We start from the raw sequence: 6793 nt of genomic DNA, 5'->3' as shown, positions 1-6793 counted from the left end.
CCTATTAATATTACAGAGTATTTATATATGTCTGACATATCACGCAGCACTTTACAAACTAGCTGGCCCTCAAACAAACTGTCACTGTGACTGTTTTCACACATTTTAGAATTGAAATATGCTTCTATCATGGTACTGTTGTCAATGCTAGGAATGGCATATATATATTTTTTTTTCATTTGTTCATATTTACATTTTTATTGATAATGTGATACCTCCCAATATTTTGAAAATTTCACAAAAGAATATGGAAAGGGTTCTACAAGGCTGGAGATGAAATTTCCTGGCACTGTTTGTCAGAATGGGCAGCAAAGAAAAATCCAACCAGGTAGTGCATAGACTGTAACAAACCATTTTTACAGTATGAAAACGTAAAAGAGAAGAGTTTAGAGCCATATATGTTTGATCTACTTTTTCAACAGTGCCTCACCACTCCAGCATCCGAAAGTGACCCCAAAGCTCCAATCGGACCTTTGGTGATTGTTGTGTGGCCTCATCCAGTAGTGAGAATGTAGTGAGAACATTGATCTGTAAATATTACTGTCGTGGCAATTATCTCTAGAAGTTTTACTGAACATTTTTCGAGTCTCTAACTTTCTTTAGCAGCATGCCTCCAATCGCCCCTGTAGCATGTCTACAGTTTCAAGCCATCCCCCGTAGGATATCCACAAATTAGTAATTAGTAGTAATTACATATACTGAATAATATGTATAGTAATTTAATTACCATAATTAATAATTATTAATAAATATATATATATATATTGTGAGATTGCTCGTAGCAATGGGGTGTGTTTCAAACAGGAAACAGGGCCAGCAGTGCATCACGGGTTTTATTCACTAATAATATATTCACACAAAAACAGGAAAAAAATAAATCAAACAGCAAAGTAAAGCCTGGCCACTTGGCCACTAACTAACTGTTCACTTTACTAACAATCTTGGCCAACCTAGTGCTGTGCAGGACTCTGAGGCCCTAACCATACAGCTTTTCCAACAAAGTCTGTATCTTTATTCACAGTTCACCTTGGACCTCCTCCCAGCTCACCAGCCAAGACAGAGACACAGGAATAAGCAGGCTGGGAGTTTATATCCCCAGCCTATTTTCCAGGGTGTGATTCAGCTGGGACAATTACACTTGAATATCCCCAGGCCTCTTTAGCTCCCCCATCTGTCCAAGAAGCTTATTGTCATACTAATACTCTGCCTATAACCTGTATCTGGGGCAAATGTGCCTATCATCCTGGATGAAACCTTGGGTCTTGTTTGGCCAGCTGTTACAATATAAATATATACACCGGTAGTCGCTGGGTTAAGGAGATCCGACATACGGACCCCTCCTGGATATGAATAAGCATTCCCTGCTCGCTGTGTGCAGAACAGAGGCTTGAAGGGAGCAGTTTGCATGACTTGCAGAAGAAATCTTTTGCTAAACACAGTTGAGGTTGTGGGTAATTTTAGGGGGTTGAGCTCTTCTGCAGCCTCTTGTAACTCCTTAATGACCAAGACAAACTCTGCAATCGTTTCTTTTTACATATCAAAGCACAGCTTGCTCTGGAAGTTGGATTTATTCAAATGTATTTACTGTTTGTAAATGTTTTGAGTCATGGACCAGATCCATTCCAGGTTTGCTAGATCGCCCAGCTTCACTGATGAAAGCGTATCCTTTTCAAACCCTGGAGAGCTTTAATAAATCAGGTCCATTTTGTAAAACAGCCCAGCCTATGATATTCAGCAATGCAGGGATCCTGTCACTCCTTCCTCCTAGCAGGCATTACCACTATACACAGTGTTAGAACATAGAGGAAGCAGAGGTGTCATTATCTTAATCACGTGTGGAGATAATGTGTTCCACCATACCACAGAACAATAGATAGGTTAAACCAGCTGAACAGAAGCATTGGTTGGAGAGTTCTGGACAGGAGAGTATTAGTGGTTGATAGGAGCAGCTTTGCGCATACATTCAGGGCAAAATATAACATGTCTCTTTAAAAACACTTTATTTTTCCTATAGGGGTGGTCATTTTTTGTTTTGTTTTTAACAGCAGATACCGCATTGAAGTGGCTAATAATGACAGCTGGACCATATCTGCCTGGTCAGTATTCAACTTGGACTTCTTTTATGCTGTGGGAACAGAACAATTATGCAGTAAGAATTAATTTAAAAACAGATTCTTTCCTATGAGTTAGGTCACTGACTGGAAGACATTGAATATGCATATAATCTGTTTGGGTAGGCTGGTAAGATTTTCCATGGTACATAACGCAAGTTTTTGCTCCTCTTTCTCTTTATCATTTTCTCTATTTCTCTTCCTTTCTCTGTCTTATTTGCTCTTTAATTTGTAAAGGGGAATTCTCGGAAATCATTCCTCAATGCCAACCTAATGCACCAAAAGCACATGTACATGTAGCACATGTGGTGGCTGAACCAACCAGACTGTCTAGATTTGATAATTTGAAATAGATTGCTGGGAAAAGTAACAACAATATGGTAAAATGATTTAGTATTCAAAAAGGGAATGAACCAAGGGACTACAATACTATATTTTTTTTAGAACGTATATAAAATATTTCCTAAACTTTTGTTTTTATTTGTACAGTTCTAATGCAAAATGGAAGGTTCATTAACATGTGTCTCAACAAATATCATGCATGTGAACAATCATCATTGCATGTCAAGTCAACATATTCCTTTTTTTTTTAATTTACAAATCCCTCTTTTTCAAGGGCAAAAAAGAGTTACGAGATCCATGTTATTGTCTAGAAAGAAATCTACAAAACACTTCTATCTTAAGGTCAGGGCTGGTAGTAGACAAATAGGTAACCAGAAGTAGATCTTAAATCATGTCTATGGACAACCAGGACACAAAATTGAAGTAAAACAGGAAGATGTTCAGGAACCAGGATGACTGGGCAAATGAAAAAAACAATGGTTGCTGTAGCCATATATTAAAGTAATACAGACTGCAAAGAATGTGATCAGGTAAATAATTTTATATAAAAATTTTGAACTTTATAGAAACTATGCCCCAAATTAGCCAAAGCAGCAACTACATATCGCTATACATACATACATAAGAAAAAGGCAAAAACAGACCAGTAAACAGGTAATGGAAAATACCATAGAGAAACACAAATGAACAAAATAGCGTGCAGGTAAAGGAAATGCACACAAAAGAGGCACAATCTTGCCTCTGGATAAAAAGATTGGACAAGCATGCTCTAAACATTCCTGACGCTACTGAAAGTGTGAAAAGGGTTGCTTCTTCCTTTGTTTCATTAGAGAAATTTGACATCACTTTTTGGTTCTTTGGACCAGTTTTGGGGGGTTTGGTTTTAAAAGGATCCTTTACTTAGGTCATGCATGTGAGAGCAAAAAAATTAATTTATGCTTGTCCCTGCACCTTTCCTTCACTCCCTCATTGCTCTGTTGTTGTATAGCAGGGATAATTCTGGCACAACAATCTGTTTCAGCAGTGGATGCCTCACATGCATAGCCACACTTTTACTTTCTTTGCCTTTTTTATCTTAGAGATTTAAAAAAGATTAACATGACATTGTTATTAAAGTGGAAGTAAACCTGTGTTAATCACCTGTAACCATGCCCTCACAGGGCACCACCACCTTCCTCTGTATTCTCTTCCTGTAGTGGATCTTTGGCCATCTTGATTGGCTGGGCAATGATGACCTAAATCCCTTGCTATTCATGAGCCATTCAGCTTTTTGCCAGAAACCCAGAGCAATTAGACTAGTAGGGGGGATTATTAAAGAAGAGACATCGCTTGTCCCTTTCTGCAATAATGACCTTCCTAATTGTTGATTGTTAAAAGTGGAGCTTTAGTTCCCCTTTAATCTGCTGGTGGCCATTGATAAAAAAAAAATTTTTTTTAAAGACATGCGGGGATGCAGTGTTTGGGATAGTGTCACTGTCTGTATCTGTCTGTCATTTGCAACCCTATTTAATGTACACCGCTGTGTAATATGTTGGCACTATATAAAACCTGTTCATTATTATCTATATATAAAAAATTGGATGTATGTGTGTATATTCCACCATCACTTGAAAAGACATGGGGACAATGAGTGCACCAGTCATCTTTGTACAGCGCTGTGCTATATGTCAGAGCTATATCTGGACGTATGTATGTGTTATATATATAGATGTGTGTAAGCGATCACTAGGAAATGCATGGTGAAATTTCAACCAAACTTGCTATGTTCCACCATCATTTGGAAGTGCATCGACACATTTCAACTATGAGACCTTATATTATAAAATAATAGTATAATATAAAATTGCAATAAATAAATACCCGGGCAACGCCTGGTAATCAGCTAGTTAATAATACCAATATTAATAGTAATGATAATAATATGGCTGGTCATAGTATTAGGTTACTTGCAAATTAGGGGTTGATCTACCTTTATGTAGGAAAGTATTGCACATTTATTCTATTTGACCTTAAGTTGACATTCTGACCTGTATTTGATCTGGAATGATTGTCATTGTGTCCAGCAAAAAATGTACATGGGGGGGGGGGCTAATAGAGAGTGCCTCCACGATATAGGAAAGCATTATGGTTTTTCTAAAGAAGAATGAGTAAAGAGAGAGAGAACACGACATTGCTCAGAATGCAGCACTGGTTTGCCCATGTATGATAAAACAAACAGATTTGGCACGGCTCACAGTGATTTGAGTCTTCTGGAAATGTGCAATAACCATTACCATTCAGTTGAATAGGAGCAGTTTGGACGTCAGTTGAGCCTGCAGCAGAATACTACAATCAACTGTAAATCTGAAATGGCCTTTAGATGAATACTAAGCAAAAATAATCAAAAATACATAGATATCAGCATTCTGCTTTAAATATTGTCTGCTACTTGGTCTAATCCATGTGTCCTATTCAAAGTGTGCTGAATCCAAATCTGAAGTCTGTATCTTCAGAGGATGTCAGGATCCTAAGGTAATTACGCGTATAGACATAATTAGCTACATTCTCTCGTTCCGCAGTCACTATGTAATCTTTATACATAACTAACTTTTGCCTCATAGTTTCATGACATTACAAAAACGTAGTTTTATGTTGCAACAACATATACAATCACACAAAAATCACCTGAGTTCTTGTTCAACACACATGTACACTTCAGAAGTGTTTCAGGCACTTGCTTTTACGTTTTTGCCTCCCTGCTGTTTCCACTTGCAAAAATCAGCAGTAGTCGCCCAACATGTTGGGGTTGCACCAGCCTTGATATCTTGTTTCTATAACAGAAATGTCCTGGAGGAATCTCTCCCCTTGTTCATCACTCGCATCACCCAAATTTTGTGGGAAGAAGTCCAGATGGAATGTAAGAAATGAATTTTATGTGACATTCGGCAGCCAAGTTGATGGTATGCAGTTAGCATGTTGTTCACAAGTTCATCATGGTTTTCAGCTCGCCCAGAAAGTTTTGTGCAACTAGCACAAATGAATCCCAAGTAGAAAGTTCAAGTGGGTTGAGTTGTCTCTGAAAGTGGCATCAAGCATCAAATTGCAGATTTGGGGACCAACAAAAATGTCTGCTTTTAGTTTAGCATTTGGTATAACTTTTCCAAACTTGTCCTTCAGATACTGAAAACCCCTATCATCACGATCAATTGCAACCACAAAGTTTTTCAATAATCCAGGTTTAATGTGAAGTGGCGGAAGGCAAACTTTATGTGGATCAATGAGTGATTCACGTTGTACTGGCCAACAGTGTGTTCAGGTCTGGGTGGCCATTCTTTCACCTTGTAATGGTTGCTGTCATTACGACTGTTCCACAGGCACAGAAAGCACATACATTTTGTGTATCCCAGTTGCAGGCCAAGAAGAAGTGCCATCTCCTTTAGGTCACCACAAATGTTCCTCTTGTGCTCTGAATAGCTAAAGAATTTCAAAACAATCTGCATGGATTTGTATGTCTTTCATTCCCTCGGCATTAGCAAGAGGAACTGAAGGTTTTTCGTTACCTGTATGCAGTAATACAGCTTTCAAACTTGCTATGAACAATCTCCACTGATCTGTATGTATTCGCACCACTCATAGACCACTCATGTCGGTACAAAAGTAAATGTCGTTTTCCAGCTTGTAATAACCTGCAAACTGTGTGCCGATCACGAAAGTGTGAAGTTGTCATTCCACCCCTTTAATCTGGAGGCTAACAGTTCAGACTTCTGATCTAAATCTGACTGGCTTATTAAATGTGGCTTACCCTCTTCAAATTGGGGTTCATAACATTCATTATCCGACATGGATAGGCCAACATAACACACCTGACAGCAGATATGAGGTTCCCAGCTTTTATCCTGATCTCCAATTTCACATCCAAAGTAATACTTGGAAGCAAATCTCACCCTCTTGGTTAGGTTCTTGCGTTGATCACAAATGTAGCAAAAATTGTCTGGTTTATTTACACAGCTGCGCCTACTCATCTTTAGCTCAAAACAGACTCACTATGGCCTAGCTGTACTATCCAATAAGATGGTTTAGCACTGGAGACAAGCCCTTGGTCCATCTCCCCTTATATACCTATTTCTGACGCCAGCTCACTGACTTGCCCTGACATGCGCAGCCGCTGCTGTAACATGCATGCCACCAGGGGATGTGATTCAGCTGAGGTGGCAGCAGGCATAGTGGTAGCTGCAAATGGTATAATGTTCCCATGTAAAAATACATTACCCAATTACCGACCATTTGAACAGCTATAGCACGCCTTTAACACAAAATCTGTACATGATTTTGGCAAATTCTGAGTTCCGAAAAACACATGC

The sequence above is a fragment of the Pyxicephalus adspersus genome, chromosome Z, assembly GCF_032062135.1.
Source record: "Pyxicephalus adspersus chromosome Z, UCB_Pads_2.0, whole genome shotgun sequence".
In the NCBI taxonomy this organism is placed as follows: Eukaryota; Metazoa; Chordata; class Amphibia; order Anura; family Pyxicephalidae; genus Pyxicephalus; species Pyxicephalus adspersus.
This window is presented reverse-complemented; position numbering follows the sequence as displayed.